Source organism: Nelumbo lutea, chromosome 6 (assembly GCF_056320005.1).
Source record: "Nelumbo lutea isolate HS-2025 chromosome 6, American lotus-T2T, whole genome shotgun sequence".
Lineage (NCBI taxonomy): Eukaryota > Viridiplantae > Streptophyta > Magnoliopsida > Proteales > Nelumbonaceae > Nelumbo > Nelumbo lutea.
The window spans coordinates 60224323-60244115 of record NC_142689.1 but is presented as its reverse complement, the minus strand read 5'-3'; positions in this window follow the sequence as shown (position 1 = coordinate 60244115).

Here is a 19793-nt window from a genome sequence, read left to right as displayed (position 1 = left end):
TATTTGTTTATTTATGTCTGAGACGAGGAGCCGAGTTGGGAAGTGGCATTGCTTCATCCGACACGCGTCAATTGCAATCGTAAATAACATTGCTGTTGGCGGGACCCGCTTTTGCCCGTTACGGGCCGTTGAGGTTTTTTCTGTTTTTTATTGTTTCGGATGAAACGGTTTTGATCATATAATGACGGGTATACCGTATATATTGGGATCATTATTCCACAAAACCGGCTTCATTATAGGTACGACGCCGGCCAGTGTCTGACACCATCTGATTGGAATCAGTTCCGGGTCGAAGCCGAACCAAACAAAATACCTATTCTAGTGCAACAGTGTCAGGATTCATTTCTATTTTCTAATCCTACAGAAGGCGAGAGTGGAGTTTGGACGGTGGAGATAACAGATATTTGGGCATGTGATAGGTTAGGGTGCGTGTATCGCCTTCCACGTAGGACAGGCTGATGGCGTTGATGGAGACACATAGACAGACAAGTGTTGGGATGTCAGCACCTAAGCTAAAGCTAAAGCTCGAGCTCAGCCAAAATCGCGCTTAGCATCAAACTGCGCTGAGCGGCGCAGTGCGCACCAGGCTCTGGCTCTGGCATGTCGAATCGTGGATACACAAAAGTGCAACGTTGTTGTAGTACATTACACGCTTGTCAAGTTGTCATATTATTCATTCCTGGGTTTTTTCTGTACATTCCGTAGTCCCTGCCCCATAAACAGGGAATACTTGGATATGATAGGATAGTATAGTCTGACCATTACTATACTTACTGGATCAGATCAGACATCTTATGGTCAACCGAGCCGTTGATTTTATAAAATAAAGTTATTCTTTCTTGAAATATTCCACTTTGACGGCTTTGATATGCATAGGAGGTGTATCCGCCCTGTTTCACCTGTACTGTTCTAAAAAGCGCGAATCACCTAAAAGAAAAACCTGTGACTACTCTGAGACCGGTTGGGATATGCTCACAACATGATACATGTCCTCTTACCATGCGACTCCGGATGTCCCGCCCACATAAGTCTATTTACGCCTATCCACAAAACACTACCTCCTTCCTTGAGGATAACATATTCTTCATCTGTGGTTATGTTGTTATTTGGGTAGAATTGTCTTGGATAGGAAATTTGGATTTTTATCTAGTAATAATAAGTTAAGCTTTTCACGAGTTATTCGAACTCAATTTGTGAAAAATTTGGCCCGGTTAGGTTTCGATCGAGTTCAAGCTTGAGTTCGAGTTCGAGCCCAATCCATTGGTTTGATTATGAAAATAATATATATATAATAAAATATTATAATTATTAATTATTATAATTCTTAATTTCTTAAATATCAAATAAAAAATATTTTTATATATAATTTTTTATTTTTATCAAATATTTTTTCTCAAAATCAAACTTGAGCTTATGAATTTTTGACTTGAGCCGAGCTCGAGCTCAAGGTTCTGGCTCGAAATCGAACTCGAGCCTTGTAGAACAGTCTTGATCCGAGCTCGAGCCTCGTACTATTTGGCTCGGCTCGACTCAAATCCATCCCTATTTACCATGATAATCCCATAGTGTCAATCTCAAGAAAAAAGTGTTGGAACTTATTAGAGAATTATTTTGACAATTGGGTTATATATCAAAATAACCCATGGTAGCCAAATCAGCCAACTGATATTAGCTATGATATGAGAAAGATATGATATCTAAAAATTTTCTAACTAATTAACTGAAATCATAAACATAATAGTCAATCAGGTATTATTTATCAAAATTTATGAATGGATTTTGATTGGTCAAAACTCTTCCCATACCATATCTTTTCCGCATTATAGATTTGAACAAATTGGGCCCAATATCAAAACACTATATCCTACTAAGGAGAAAATATTTTGTGCAGTTTTTCATTTCAGAAAATTCCGTCTCCTATAGACACAACAAGACACTTTGGTTAAATTAGAAGGAAAAGTGTGATACGGTAAAATAAATAAATAATATAAAAACTATGTTGATAAAAATGTTTCAACCAACTTAGAAAACCACAACAATGATATAAGTAAATGTATAAAACTAACTTAGGGGTGATATGTTAGTTAACTCGTTCAAGTAAAGACAATAGATTCGAACCCTGATAGTCTGATACCACCAAATTTGGGGAGGGGCTATAATAAATGTGGTGCTCCACTACTTAAACCACTCCTATGGGGATTTAGGTGTATCACCAAATACCAAAAATAAATAAGGGTCTGTATGGTTCACGGTAGGATTGAAAATCAAAACGTCATAGAATTGGAATCGCCTATTTCCAATGCCTATTTGGTTCAGACATGACTAGGAATCGAATTCAAATCATTGTTGTTTGGTTTATTTGAAGTTAGAATCGGAATTAATCAAAAATTGTCAATATTGTATCAGTTTATTTATAGTTTATTATTTGATTATTACCTTTTCTTTTATATTATTATTTTATTAGTATTTTATTCTTGCTTTATTAGTATTTAATGATCAATATCTTAGTATTTTATTATTAATTTATTAATATTTTATGAATATATAATTATTATTTTATTATTGCTTTAATAATATGTTATTATTATTAACAGACTCTAAAATGGAAATCTCATTCATTTCCAAGGGGAGCTTCTAATGACCATTCCACCATATAGGAGAATTCCCATTCCACCAAAAGTAGGAATCATCCCATTCGGATCAAATGAATAGTTAGAATAAAAAGGGGTTATATCAGATAAAGACAATTTTTGGGTCTTAATATAAAAATAATAATATATTTAATAAAATTTTAAAAATAAATTATTTTTTAAAAAATAATATAAAAAACGGGCAAAATTACTATTCATCATCTTCTTCTTGTAGTAGAACCACCCACCGCTACCTCCGGCATATCTTCGACTGTCGTTTCTGCCTCCGGCTGTTGTCTCCGATGATCAAGAAAAAACCCGATAACTCAAATGTGCCCCGAGCACCGGAACACACACACTGTGTCTCTCTCAGTTCCAATCAAGCACGAAAATTAACCAACCACAGAACACCTCGCCCATAGACCCAGTCCCAGGAAAAGGTGGATGCATCAAACGACGAATGAGGATCTACAAGCCACCTCCTTATCTGACACATTCTCTAATTAATCGACCTTCTCTCTTTCTAACATATATAAATATATGCACAATAGGTAGGTTCTAGTAGGAGTATCACCATCAGCATCAACATTGCCGTCACCGTCGCCATCATGACGTCCAACATCACCATGTACATCGATCCCTTCCAGATCTGTACCGACCTCGAACATGCCGTGTCATACCCTTACAACCCTCTACACAATGAAGCTGAACAAGAGGAACTCCGGTGCCTGGCCGGAGACAGGTAAAAGTGATATCATCTATATTGTTGAGTGGGATCTTTGTTTTGGCTTTGGTAATGGTGTTTCTCTGGGTCCAAAGATCACAAGAGCCATTAGCAGATGCAGTGGAAAGGAATCATCATCACTCATTTCCATCTTCTACACCTGTGGGGATATCACATGGGGTATTGGAAGGGGTGTCGAAGAAGACTTTCCTCTCTATTCCAATAAAGGAGGAGTCACGTATCCATGGACCCAACCCATGTTGTCTTGGTAGAGATAGTCGGAGTTTAGGGTAATGAGTTACTTAAGTGAAGGGTTTAGAGTAATCCAATATGTTTTTACTTGCTGGTGTCCGACTTTCAGCAATGCTTACTCAATTGTCGGAGATGACAGTCGGAGACGACTGTCAAAAGCAGAAACAATAGTCGGAGACGTGACGACGGACGGCTCTACTATAAGAAAAAGAATATGAACAATAATCTTGCCAAATTTTTATATTATTTAAAAAAAAACATTTTATTTTTAAAATTTTATTAATATATTATTTTTATTGATATTAGGGCGTAAAATTTGCCCTTATCTGATATAACCCCGAATAAAAATCATTAAAATCCCACGAGACAACGTGAAGCGGCGTAAGAATTATGGACGCGGACACTCTGAGAATCTGACCAGCAAAAAGAGTACAAGTGAAACATCAGATATGTTAGCTGCTACGCTTTTATCTCTCCCTCCTCTTTTTTTAATTTTGGGTTTTTATGGAGGCTTGATTGCACATGTCACATTTACGCTAATGTGGTGTTGTCTCCTCCGGACTGTGGCGTAGAGGAGAAAAAAAAAAAAAAAAAAGAAGAAAAACTGAGATGATGAAATGTGGCAAAGAAGGGTGGAGGAGGACAAAAGAGATAGCTGTCGCCAGTACAAGTGGCGCACATGCAGACTGACTATCCAGCGGGGTCCATTTACCAGATTTTTCACTGAAGAAAAATAAAAGAGGATCACCTGCCTTGACTTCTTCGTCCTAGTAAAGCGGGGATGAATGATGATGATTCCTTGCAGCAGAATAGAACAAACAAAAAATGGTGAACTCATCAGTCTACGTATTTTACATTTATGCTATCGTTTATTTATATATATACTTGCGAGTGCAAAAGCCTCTGAAGTAGGGAGTTTGATTTAGGCTAATAAGTTTGAAAATGCTTAAAAAATAAGATATTCAAATAAGCATTTATTTTAGGCTGAAATTATATTGGAAAAATTCTTGATTAATATTCCGTATTTTGGGTTTAATGTCACTTTTGTTCTTAAACTTTAAAATACGATAATTCAATACCTGAATTTGTAAAATATTGTAATCACTTGTCGTTAACTCTGTTAAGTGACATTTTAAAATGATGCAAATGACATTGGAGTGTCATTTATTTTTCTTTATTAATTATCTAAATATTGACAAAAATTAACAGTCACAAATTCTTGCATCTTTTATTCAAGAAAGTTGGGATCACTAGAATGCCCATTTAAACGTAATCCCAACTTTCTTGAATGGAAGAAGCAAAGATTTTGGACAGTTATTTTTTTGTCAACGTTTAGATGATTGATAAAGAAAATTAAATGACACTCGAAGGGTATTTGTGTCTTTTTCAAATGTCATTTAACAACAGGTTAATTGTTAATTAATGATAGGTACTGGATTGTCACATTTTAAAAATTCGTATACTGAATTGTGGCAATTTAAAGTTTGGTGACCAAAATGGCATTAGGCACAAAGTATAAGGTGCTAATCAAGAAATTTCTCTTATATTAATAAGTATTTATTTTGCGCTGGAACTACATTAATAAGTGAATATTTTATTTGAGAAGTCTAAATTTTAAGTTTATTTTTAAGTACTTATTAATATTAAACAAGTGCTTTTTTTTTCTTTGCCTATTTTGGCCCACCACCACATTTTGAAAATATCTATACTACCCCTATTTAAAATAGTACATTTCACAAAATTGTCAGAAAGGTTGATCTTTGATTTTTAATGTTCATTTTACAAAGAATCTCAATAGGTTTCAGCTCGTCTTGACTCAGCAACGGTTCTTTCCGAAGCTTCCCTAAAACAGAAAAAGCCCTTTTCTTTTTCCCATTGTAATCAATTGGTGTTCAACCTGTAACATCCCCCTTGTTTCGTTCTCTCGCCCCTTGTCCACTTCCATCGCTGCCAAGCTTCTAGAATAAGCAAGGTTCAAGCAAATCATAGATAATAGATCGGCATACCACTGGTTACTGGGATAAAAAGAGAATGAGGGGAAAGGAAAACTGAGATCAATAGAGATTCAGAAAACACAAGGGTAAAATGAACAATTCATCCTTTCTGTTGTAATTTAACACGATGACAATTGTCAGAAACAATAAAAATAATTTAAGATAATAGTTAAACAATAAATTAAATCATAAGAATAATTTAAAAAATTTGCCTTATTATATTGCCAAATTATCAACTTTGCTTCTCCTTTTTGGAATTTCCGGACTATTATTCATTGGGATAAAAATCATAAAATACAAATCCCCCTATCTCTTTCGTTAATCAATTTCGGTACTGTTGCCCCATATTTCGAGTTCCAACCTTGGGCAACCAATAGCTTGAATTGGAAGATATGAACTAATCAAGTAACGATGTGATATGCATCCTGAAAAGAGCATGGTGATTATGTAATTACTTGAGGAATTCGCTTTGAGCATGGTGATATTATAGCTGAAGATTACGACTCGTTAACTAAAAGGATTAGGTTGGGCACATCCCAAGTGAAAATAATAAAAAGACAAATAAGCTACTACTGTTGGCCAGAAAAGGATAAAAGTCAAAATATAGGATTTTTTTAGTCTTTTAAAACGCTTAATAATTGTTTGTCTAACGAGTAACTGTCAATTTGAAGATTCAAATTGTATCTGAGCTCGATTTGATTAATGATCAGATTTCGAACGTTTTTTCTGACATTCATTCAACTTAAAATTAACTGCATTAAATGGATGGTTTAGTAGTTGAGTCTAAATTTGATATTGATGGGGCAATTTGGTCATCCAATGTTATTATGACACGTGACACTTTAGGACAGCTGGGTGATACTCGCATCACGCAAACAGATCATTTTGGACATATGGTGATTGTATCGACAATCTCAGCACCACCCTGGTAGGCTGAACTGTATGTGAACAGTCGGGACCTCTGGTTGGTGTAAGAGGCGATTTGCTTCCACCAAACCTCCCTAGCCCCAATAAGACATCAGGTCGGTATGAGAAGCAACCTGCTTTTGCCGACCTGATTTGAGTTCAGCTAGTGACCTGTTGGGCGACCTCCTTAATCGGGTTATTATCTCCGATTTTCCCATGATCATGATGCTACGTCAGAAAAGTCAGTTAACATTTTGCCTGGTTTGGGCGTGACTAGATAAGCACTATCCACTTACACAGATTCCATCTATAGGTGTGAAACCACCTCCAAATCATACGAGCCGATAATCTCAGACATGTTTCGTGACAGCATCCCGTCTATATAAGTGACTCACCTCCAACCTTAGAAAGTATATACAATTTAACTCTCACAGCTCTCTAACTCTCTCACTTTTAGCTCTCTTAAAATTTTTTAATTCATTATTTTAATCATTGGATTACTCACCCCAAGTAAAACAACTCGAACACTATGATATTATCCTCTTACAACTCAACCAGATGACTTCATCAGTCCGACCTACGAACTGTCCAAGATCGTGCATCATCAAATATATAATTTGATCGAACTGAGAAACTCAGGCTCATTAGTTTTAATGGAATTGTAAGCCGTAGATAGCCCTACACAAAAGAAAATGTGTCCCATAGAGGCATGATTTGTCCAGCATATACATGGCTAAATTCATTGTCCTTTTACATTCCCCACTCTGACGTTAGGAGCAAGGCTTTAAACGAGGGAAATGATTGACAGTGGAGGATCTACTACCACTGCCTAGACGGCTAGACCAAAAGTAGTGTGGTAAAGGAATGGTGGTTGTCTTGTATTATTCTTCCCTCTCTTTTTTGGGGGGTTGGATGGGGTAATGTTGAGTAACGTACTAATGATGTTAGATCTGAAAAGAATTGTTGTTGGAGCACCTCCATTTATCCCTAGGAAATAGACCATGAAACTGTAAAATGGATTGATAAATGGATTGAATTTATCCAATTTGTTTTAATTGGATGGGATTGGTATAGTAAAATATGACCCTGTTTATTAATAAGTCAAGTTCTTTTTTTTCTCTCTCTCCAAGGGGTCACCCCTAATTCAGGTGAAGGTGGGATTCAATCCAAGTCTCCATTACAACTAACATGATATCTTACCAACCAACCGATTGGCAATTTGCAAATAAGGTCAAATTAGATTGTTGCTTGAACCAATCCACTAGGATCCAATATGATACCATATATGCTCATGATCAAACTATCTAAGTATGTGTTTGGATGGAGTATATGGATGTGCATGTGAATTGAATTCCAATCTATAATTTATATACCTATAGGATATCAGTTCTAATTTGGATTTGATTCTTAATGGAAAATACGTAGAGTCTTAGATACCACCAAGCTGACTAAAATTGACCACCCTAACCTGTGGGTTTTCCACCTAACCTAATCCATTGGCATCGCTATCAATGGTGTTTTTAAAGAATTAACATCCTTACACAATTATCTATTTCATATTAGTATCTTCATTTTTTACATTACTAGTAAGTATGGACGTCATTTGCATGTGGCAATTTTTTATGATGATGATGCATAATCCTCCTCATCTTTCTCTGTCTTGGACGAAAATAAGGGCATGAATATCCAAAATGCATCAGCTAGCGTAATAATAGGTAATATCCCCTTCCCCAATTCCTTTCTCCTTTTTCTGTTCTTTACCCATTTTTCTCTCCTTTTTTTTTGTATTCTAAATCCACTATTGATCTCTTTGTTTTGGACAAAAAGCAGGGGCTGAAAAGTAAGGGCAGAAGGACACCACTATTCATTGTTTTTCTCTCATTTGTTGGGTGGAAGATCACCGCGGAAGGTTCTTTCTTCTCCCACTTATTTATTTTCTCTCTTGAATTGTTTTGAAAGGCATGTCCTCCAACCATCTATTTCGTCTTTTTATCAATTTAGGCTGAGTTTGGAAGGAGTACCAAATACAAACATGTAGAGTGCAAAACCTTGTATTTTGTATGTATTTGCACTGTACATATTTCAATGTGTATTCCTTCCAAATTCAGCCTTAGGAACATAGGTTTTATTTGAAAACTTTTAGAATAAAAACTGAGAAATTTGAAACAAAAATAAAGAGTTTACTGGCCAAATCTAGCTTTTCTTGGCTGGTTTTAATGCAAAGATTGCCGAAGGACATCTTTGCTTCAGTTTTGGATGCCTAAACTAAGGTTGTGTTTGGTTTGAAGGAAAAGGTAGGGAAAGGCAGGGAAATCTATACAAGGTTTGTACATGTTTCCCTTCCTTTCTCTACCTTTTCCTTCAAACCAAACATAGCCTAAGTGAAAAAGGACTCTATTTAGATACCATGGTCGCTGTACCTAGCGACCACTGTAGCTCGACCGGGTCAGAAGATGGGATCTATAGGTCCAGCCAGTTTTAATGTCCGACCAAGTCCCAATTCAAATCCATGTTGGCATAGATCGGTCTGGATCATCGTTTTGATTGGGTTGAGCCCTACTTAATGCTTTAATTAATATTATGATTTAAGTATTTAAATTATATTTAAATATAAAATTAAATTACATTTAATTATAATTATATTTAAACTGTAATTAATTGTAATTATATTTAAATATAGGGAAAATTTCTTAAACTACCCATACGATTTAGCTAATTAACTAACTCTATGCTTACTGTTTAACAATTGTCTTAGAGTATTCCTAGGCTTTTTGACAATTGACTAAAACCTCCCCTACCGTTAAGTTTCTGTCACACTTAGTCACATGTCATCACATGACAGATATTTTTTCAAAAATTCCAAAAATACCCTTTCAAATCTCTCTCTCCTCACCTCTTTCCCCACATAGTGGACTACTCTAATAGATATTAACCAAAAAAATCTTAGATCTGAGTATCTCCATGATAAAAGACTCAGGCTCCATGCTCCTCCGGTGGTTAGATCTAGTCCAAATCTTATATTTGAGTATCTCTCAGATCTTAGATATGAGAATCTCTCAAATCTCATATCTGAGACTCCATGTTGTCCTTCTCAAACTCCATGTCATCTCCCTCACCGGATCTCAGATCTGAGATTCCAAGTTGTCTCCCTCACCGGATCTTAGATCTGAGATTGCATACCATCTCTCTCAAACTCCATGTCATCTCCCTCACCAGAATCAATTCCACGGTTAGATACAGTCCAAATCTCAGGCTCATGCTACTCCTTTGGCATCATTTGAAACTTGTCAAAATTTGGTGATCGAGACTGATGTAGGGTAATTTGGCTCAACCTAATAATAAAGGGACACGTGGACATGACCTAACTGATAGGACGACAACTCATCCTGACGTTCCCAAGTCTGAGACAGACCCAGCTCGGATAACCGAACCACCTCGGGACGAGCCCACCTCGGAAGCGAATTCACTTCGGGACATGATTGGATCAAGATCACTTCGGTTACTAGGCACCTCTGCGTTCGTAACAGATCGGACTAAGGGGACATTAGTTCGGGTACTATTGACTGACAACCTAGTGCACTGCATGCGGGCTATGCAAGCCCAAATGCAGCAGGTCCAACAACTTCAACTGTATCAACAGTAGGTCCTACACCATGTTTATCAGCAGTAATACCAGCAATAATTTTCCCCACTGCCGCAGAATCAGCAGACTCAGCAGTCGGTTCCACCTCAGCATCTGGCCACATAGCAAGTTAAGCCTTGCTGCCAGGGGGAGCGCCCTCCTTGCTGGGGAGAGACTTCGCCTAGAACCCTCTCGGGAGTCAGGCCTCGTCCTGCGGCAGGAGGAAGAGACAGGTCACTCCTTCCACCTCCCAACAGGTGAATAGATCGGGAAATACCCAGCCTGCCAGGGCCGTGTCACCTCGCCCCTCCCAGTTCGAAGTTCCGCTTGTGGAGAACTGATTCGGGGTTCTATCTGTGGATTCCAGACCAGGCCCCTCGATTTGTAGCAGCCGCCACCAACATTATGAGCAGCTCCCTGCGAGGACCATGCTTGATAACACCGAGGCCAGTAGCACTAATGCGGAGCTGGTGAAGAAGCAATAGAAGTGGCGTCGCAAGGCTTGCCGAACTGCAGTCCAAAGCCAGCCTAACCAACCTAAAGGAAAAGAAGAAGCGAGCTCGGGAACAGTAAAGACTGCCCCATTCCTCTCTGTACCATCTCCCCTATCTCCCGAGCTCCTGGCAGTTTCGATGCCCAAGGACTTCAAGGTACCTTCCCTCGACAAGTATGATGGGTCATTTGATCCGAATGACCACGTAGGTTCATTTCAGTCGCAGATGCACCTAGCTGGGGCGGATGAACCCTGCATGTGTGTGGCTTTCTCCACCACCTTCAAAGGGGTAGCCCGCACATGGTATAGAAACCTAGCGCTCGGGACAATCAAGAGTTGGGCGCAGTTCGTGCAGATTTTTACCTCGCACTTCATCACAAGCAAGAGGTGCCCGAGGTCCCAAGAAAGCCTTTTTGGCATAGTCCAGAGGGAGGGAGAATCCAGTCGAAGCTACATCAAGAGATTCAACGATGCATGCTTGTAGATCCCTGATCTAGACCCCGCCGTGAGGCTCACAACAGCCAAAAGAGGTATCACTCACAAAGAATTTAAGTGGCATGTGGTTGCCAACAAACCCAAGGATGTTACTGGGTTCCTCAAGCTCGCCGACCAATTCATCAGAACAGAGGAAGAGATGAACCAGAAGAGCGAGAACCCGCCAGAAAAGAGGAAAATAGAAGGTGAGACCTCAACTAACGGGGATAACAAAAGGAAGAAGGATGAACCAGCTCGAGGAGGAAGCAAACCTGATCAGCCTTTCCGAGCTCCTCCAATGGAAAGAACAAATTACACGCCCTTGAACGCGAAGCGAGCAGAAATAATCATGGCGATCAAGGACATTTCTTATGTGAAGTGGCCACCTCGGATGAGAGGAGATCCAAACATCAGAAATAGAAATGTATATTGCCACTTCCATAGAGATCACGGTCATAGCACCGAAAATTGTAAGAACCTCCATGACGAGATAGAAGATCTCATCCTTCATGGATATTTGAAAAATTTTGTATTAAATGATAATAAAAGTCAAACAGGTTGGCAGGGGGAGCAAAGTAGAGATGCTCCCGAGTCCAACAACAGACATAATAAACAACCGCAGAGACAGTTGCCCGAAGAGAGGCCAATTCGAGGAGTAATACACATGATCACCGACGAATCGATTGTCGCGGGTTGCACTTCAGCCGCGGCGAAGACATCAACTCGTGAAATAGAAAGAGAAGAATAGAATCCTTCGAAGTGGCCAAGGCAAGAAGAGCCCATTTTCTCCACCGAAGATGATGCGTGCGGAGTCCAGTACCCCCATGATGACGTACTTGTCATAAGGATAATAATTAATGATTTCGAGGTGAAGTGCATCCTGGTCGACTTAGGCAGCTCGGCGGACATACTCTTCTAGGATGCTTTTGACAAGCTGTAGCTCCAGGAGAGTGACATCAAGCCCGCAAACACTCCCTTGGTAGGATTTAGTGGAGAGGAAGTCAGGCCCCTAGGAAGGGTTACAGTACCTGTGGAGGTCGGTACCTGGCCTAGCATAGCGAGATTCGACCACACTTTCTTAGTGGTCGCGACTCCCTCCCCGTACAACACCATAATAGGTCGGCCCATCACCCATGCTTTACGCGCAATGGTGACCAACTTGAGTCTCGCAAATGCTATGTCACCACCCTCAAAGGGAAAACCAACGCAGCAGATGACCTCGAGAAGAAGTCGAGACCTCGGACTTGGAGGACGGACCCTCTTCCTAGGCTTCAATCTCGCCAAGCCAAAGCAGCCCAGCTTTGGGGTCAAAGGTTCCCTCTATAGACCGATGAGGGAAGACACCCTGTCGCGGGCTGGTTTCCTCGGTAAGAACAACGACGCCCTCCTTGCTAACGTTGTCTATAAGCCTATCCATGCTAGAACTCGACATAACTGGAAAACAGGAAAAAGATAAAGAAGGGAGACTCACAGAAAACAAGGAACGAAGTGGGAAGGAGAAAGGAAACCGAGCTAAAAGACTCTGACGCGATCTCGGGAGAGCTCAGTCACAGAATTTGTGGCACGAAATGAGTCACGGAACCTCCTATTTATAATCGCTATGTCCGAAAACTAACGGTCTAGATTAAAGCAATCCTACGACTCCTAGAAAAACCAACCTATGTTTTCTTGGTTGAGCCGGGTGGCCGAACAGGTCTGACCCGTGAGTCATCTAACTAGCTGCCTGGTCCTCAGGCCAAATCCACCTGGTTCGTCATGAACTCCCTGCACCAGATCAAGACCCCTGGCCCGGGGAGTGGGGGGCAATTGATGTAGGGTGATTTGGCCCGACCTAATAATAGAGGGACACGTGGACACGACCTAACTGACAGAACGACAACTCATCCCAGCGTTCCCAAGTTTGAGACGGACCCAACTCGGATAACCGAACCACCTCGGGACAAGCCCACCTCGGAAGCGAATTCACTTCGGGACACGATTGCGTCAAGATCACTTCGGTTACTAGGCACCTCTGCGTTCGTAACAGATCAGACTAAGGGGACATTAGTTCGGGTACTATTGACCGACCTCCACTTGATAACCCCGATGATTTTGTCACCGGATTCCACGTTTCATGGGATCACGCCTCGTATCAACTGGCCTTATCTCTTCCGATCGATTCGGACGTCAGTGATATGCCTTATCGGTTGGCGTCATTATCTCCTATTAATTTAGTAACGGGCCTCATCGCGGCGAGAATCCCGGAACCACTCCAGAAAACCCACGATAACTCCAGTATATAAAGACCCCAACCCTTTGGGGGCAGAGGTACGCGCAACTATTGCTTACTAGCTCTCTTGCATTCCAATTGTTCTCAGCTCGCATACTACTGATTTAAGCATCGGAGCGACCTTGCTGGGTAAGCACCCCCGGGTTCTCTAATTCTCTCTGTGCAGATCTCCACGTCCATCGCTTATTAGAAGCCAAGTTACCTCCAGTTAGGAGCAGTCAGATTGTGCATTGTCCGAGACCTAGATCTCAGTCCAAACCCCCTTTTTTGATCTGCATATCGCAACCTAGAACCGGTCATCGACATCGGATTGAACCTTCTTTCTTATTTCTTTCTCTCGCATAGATTGTCGTGACCACCCCTCTTCAATATGCACATCGCAACCTAGAACTAGGCATTACACTCCCTGCGCTCAGATGTGCTTTGTTTTGTGGCGGTAGAGCTCTATCTCTCCATTTGTTGAAATAGGCAACAGGAAGGAGAATGGAGAAGAACAATATGGAGAGAGAGAGAGAGAGGCGGAGGGAATGGGAGAGCAACTATCACTGCTGGTTTGATTTGCAACGGCGGTGGTTGGAATGAAGTCGACTAGTGGGAAACTCGAGCTCCTTCCTATTAATCATCAAACATTAATAAAAGAAATATGTGAAGATATTAGTTAATGATGGTGGCCATCGGCTATGTGCCGTTTGGTAGGAAAATCGTGTTAGTATTGACGAGAACCATCGACATCACATGTAAGGTCATCTCCTCAAGATTCTTATGTTTTCTAAGCAACTATTCTCATGTGTTGTGGATTAATTAACCAGTTGTAGTCGTACTATCTTTTGAGCAACACTAGTGCCACTACTAGGTAGTTTAATGGCGTTAATTTATCGTCGAGAGAGAGAGAGAGAGAGGGGAATCTTCACCACCAATGGGTCCAAATGGAGAAGACAGTGAGCATTAGATTTGTTGATGGAGAGAGAGACAATGGGGGAGAGGGAGAGAGAAATGAGAGAATGAGAAGAGGTCGAGGAAGAGGGTGTTTTTCTCTTAAGGGCAAAAAGGATTTTTCATCCTTTTAAGTTATGATTTAATGACAATAGCAATTGTTAGAAACAATAGGGATACCCTAAGACAATAGTTAAATAGTAAGGATAGAATTAGTCAATTAACTAAACACTAAGGGTAGTTTAAGAAATTTGCCCTTAAATATAATTGAAGTTATAATTTAAATTATATATTAAATTATAACTAATAGTGATTAAATTTTCAACTATAATTAATAGTAATTATATTTTAATTTTCTAATTTAAATTTATATTTAAATATAATTTAAAATTAAATTATAATTAAACTATAATTGATAAAATTAAAGTTTGTTGAATTATATTTAAACTATATTTAAATTATATATTTAAATCCCAATGGTTCAACTATAAGTTTAATTATCAATGAATTACAATTTGAAAATAAATTATAAAATGACAAAATAATATTCAACTATATTATTTAAATGAAATTCACTTCAAACTATAATCAACGTGAATTACATTTAAATTGTATGTTAAATTTGCATTATATATTTAAATATAATTTAAGTTTTAAATTAAATTATATCTTAAACTATATTTAAATATATTTTAAACTATAACTAATATTAATTATATTTAAGTATAATTATATATTTAAAAATAAATTAGAAAATAAAAAAAAATAATTATTAGTTTCAATAATTTATATTTTTATTATTTAAAATAAATTCCATTTCAAATTGTAATTAACAGAAATTAAATTTAAATTAAATTTAAATATAATGTAAGTTATCATTTAAATTATATTTTAAATAGTAATTAAATTATACTTGAAATTGTAACTAATATAATTAAAATTTAAATCGTAATTAATAGTAATTTTATTTTCAATTTGAATTATATATTTAAATACAATTTAAGATATAGATAGCAAAAAAATACATATATTTACCGAAACTTGTCATAAATTAGAAGAAATGAATAGAAATTAGCCAAGAAAATAACTAAAAATAATGTACCAATATTTCTGGAAGATAATATAGTTTCCAGAAATTAATAGAAATAGCATAAAATTACCAATAACTAACAAAAATGAATTAAAATTGTTTACAATGATTATGATATATTACCAAAAATCAACATAAATAACCATTAATTATTGAATTATTGTTAAAATATTATATACTTATTTTATAGTAAATTCACAAAAAAAAATCATAAAAAAATACAGAAATTATAATCACGAATATGATAATTAATAGAAATAGATAATATGATAACCAAGAATATGATAAATTAATTTTCAATATTTTCAGAAAATATGATAATTTCCAAAATTAATTGAAATAACAGAAAATACCAATAATTACAAAAAAGTGTCATTAATTAGTAGAATTGAGCAGAAATTAAACAAGAAAATAAAAAATAAATTACCAATATTTTTAGGAAATATGATAATTTCCAGAAATTAATAAAAATAACAAAAAATCACCGATAATTAACAAAAAGCATCATAATTACCAAAAATTATCCAAAAAATGAATTAATATTATTTCCAATAAATATGATAGATTACCAAAAAATAACATAAATAACCATTAAAAGTACTTTGTGAAAATATGTACTAATTATCAATAATCTTCAAGAAATTAATAAAAGTAATTACAAGACTTTCTCAGAAATAACGGGAAATTACCAAAAATTGTCATTAGTTAGTGGAAGTGAACATAATTAAAATACATTGGTTTTTTCATATAGATTATAAATCATATAATTTAATCATTACAATCCTTGCCTATGATGGTATTAGTTCATAGTGTTATAATGGAAAACATAAAAAAATGTGTTTACTATTATTTATTTCCATTGTTTTGCTTTTGCTTAACAAAGGCTGTGCATCACACAGGTTCCTACTAGTATATACCTTAAACATAAAACTTAATGAGAGGGATTTAAATGAGAAGAAATGTGATTGTTCAAATTACATTCCTATTCTACAATTAAAGCAAGACCAAATTCAAAAATTGGAATATTTTAGCCAAACAAAAATTCCAAATTATCATTCACACTTTTAATGGTAGTATAGAAATTGGGATATTTTAATGAAACAAAAGTTCCAAACTATCATTCACACTTACGATAATATAGATATTTGCCTCCCTTATCAAATTTGGGATGCATGCTAATGAACTTGGTGAACACAATTTGTATTTTGACACCTGTCCCATAAATATCTCCAACTTACCCTTGAAATAATTCAAATCAAATTTGGTAAGACAGTTGTCAAAGTATTTATTAAGTGTGCCCACATCGGGATCTTCTAGATCCCATGTTTACAAACACATTGACGTGTTCACTTATGATTCTATACATAACATGTCACAGCTTTACAAGAAGCAGATCTAGACTTAATGTGCTCACAAGGGTGTACCTACTTAGATGTGGCCTTGCCCTAATCAGCCTTCAATGAAAGCAACGTTATTCAAGGAGGACATCATCACTATATTTAGTACATCATGATACTTTTTTTGGTAATATGATCAATGTCGTGTGCAACATGCATTTATGATCAGGATGTTGCTAATGTTATGATAAAGAATTGGGATCTGCTCCTCACAAAATGTGCCTCACACCGACTTCACAGCCACATCCTACCCTGTATTGGGAACATCTTTCCATAAATAATAAATACAAGTACAAGAAATGTTTCTGATGTGTGGGAGCAGATCTGGACTCTATAATAAAGTAAAGAGAAAATTCTCAATCAGTGCCTTGTACTTTGGCTCGAGTGACAATTTGGTCCCCGAACTTTAAAATGCGACAATAAGCGCCTGAATTTTCAAAACGTGACAATCCAGTGCCTGAACTTTCAAAATATGACAATCCAGTACCTGCCATTAACCTGTCTGTTAATTAGTCATTAAGTGACATTTGAAAAGTCAAAAATGCCCTAAGAATGCTATCTAATTCTCTTTATCAACCATCCAAACGTTGACAATAAAATGGACAGTCTCAAATTCTAGATTCTTCTAAACTGTCACCAACGTTTTTAAATAGAAGAGGCTAGGACTTGGGATTGTTCAGTTTTTTTTCAACGTTTGGATGGTTGATAAAGAGAATTAGATGGCATTCAAAGGGCATATTTGACTTTTCAAATGTCACTTAATGGATTGCCACATTTTGAAAGTTCAGGCACTGAATTGTCACATTTTGAAAGTTTGGATATTGGATTGTCGCATTTTAAAGTTTAGGGACCAAATTGTGACTCAGCCAATGTATAAGGTATAGATAAGGAATTTTCCCTAAGTAAATTAATATGAGAATACATTGCCTTAAGTTTGCTGCTATGAATCAAGGTTTTGGGTATAACCGCACAAGAGTGAGACTGGAAGAGAACAAACTTAGACTGCATTTGTTACAATGTCAATGCCGGTTCAATTTTACAAGCAGGTAAGCATGCATTTGTATACCGATAATGATAGTTATCACTTGGAAGACATGTTTGTACTCACAATTAATACAAAGTTTGCACTCATTGTTGATTAATGTAAAAGAGAGAGATTTCGGTATTGCGATCCACGTCTCTACTCATTACAACAAAAAATCGTTTAGTTGGAATACAAAGTTTATCCATAGAAAATTAAAACAGATTATATTCATTAACCGGTCCGAGGGAATTTTTGAATGGTATGTATTTGCTTTTTACACTAAAAACAAGGGAGCTTTAGAAGACAACTTTTTGCTCGTGAGCAATAAGATGATACCTTTTTGCATCATGAAGACAATAGTGGTGGAGTCCCCATGGATAATTTATGGTAACCCTTTTTCAGACCTATTTGATATGGTTAACATAAAAAATATGACACACCAGTTACTTAGATAATTATATTGTGTGAACCATGCTTTTTAAAATCGGATCAGACCGGATGGTTAGGCCAGAAAAACCGGGAATAAGTTATTTGACCAGTTTTGTTTTACCCTAAAATCGTCATTTTGGCCAAAAATCATTGATTTGGTCAGTAACCGTTGAACTGGTCAAATGACAAAAAACCATTGATTTATCCAGTGATTTTTTACCGTTTTTTAATTTTTTTTGTTAAAACGGACCAGTCCTTCAGTTCAAACAATTGGACTGTTTGACCTGAAAACTGAACCCCTGAACAGTTTGGTTTTAAAAACCTTGGTGTGAACTATACAACTACTCATTGTCCTGTTCTTGGCGCTACAACATGGATGCTCCAGGCCAACCTCACTCCCGCACTAATGCACCACCTAACCCTAGCTTTTTAAACGGGCTGGGCTAGATTTTTGGGCTTCCGTTTACCATGGGCGTAGAACGTCAGACGGACTTTACTCAAGTTGGGCTTGGCTGATGCCTTGGTTTGTTGGGTTGCACCATCTAACCCTAACCCACCTGATCGTTTGAAATATAATACATTCTTACATGTATATGTCTCAATGTCTGTACATATGTATTTGATATACATGTATGTACGTTATATGTATACAAATGTGTTGGATGGCGTTATCCGTATACTTTTCAAGCCAAACCTGCAGTGTTGAGTTTGATCTAGGAGCTTACAGTTCGAGGATGGACCGGTCCAGCATGTAGAGTTCAGCTCTTGATGGACCTGTTTTGGGCATCCAAATTAAAATCAATTTAGATGGATTGGACAGATCAATAAGACATAATGATTTGTACTAGCCTAAACTTAATGGTCCAGAGTATTTATTGGGTTGGACTGGACTTGATCCATCCGTAATGAATTTATATTGGATTGGATTGGATTGGACTTGATCCATCCGTAATGAATTTATCTTGGATTGGATCAGATTGAACCAATAATCCAATATCCTGTCCATTGATAGAAGATAAGAATACAGTTGTCAATAGATTATGTTTGAATTTGAGAAAATCTAAATTAAAACCAATTTGACAGTCTAGAAATTAAATTGGACCAATCTAAAATGGTCTAAAATATTCATTGAATTGGGTTGAAATGAACCATTTGTAATGAACTCATGACGAACCAGATCGAATTGGACCAAATCCTGTCCAATTGACACCCGATTGTCTACTTGCAGAAAATTAGAGTAATTGACATTTTGAATGTTTGATTTCCGGGGGGAGGGAGAGACGCTTACTGTGTAAAAAGTTTGGAACGAGACTTCGTACCCATTAATAATTTCAATGAAATTGATAGTCTATTATAGTAGAAATAAGCGCTTCTTGACTCGAGTTGAAATTAGCTATTATTTTTATTTTTTGTTCTCTTAAATTGAATAAAAAAATGGTAAAGGATAATGACAAATATATAAAACTCAGTTTAGAAAGAATACAAAATACAAATATAAACATTGTAAATAATACAAAATAATACAAAATACAAAATAAACATTGTAAATAATACAA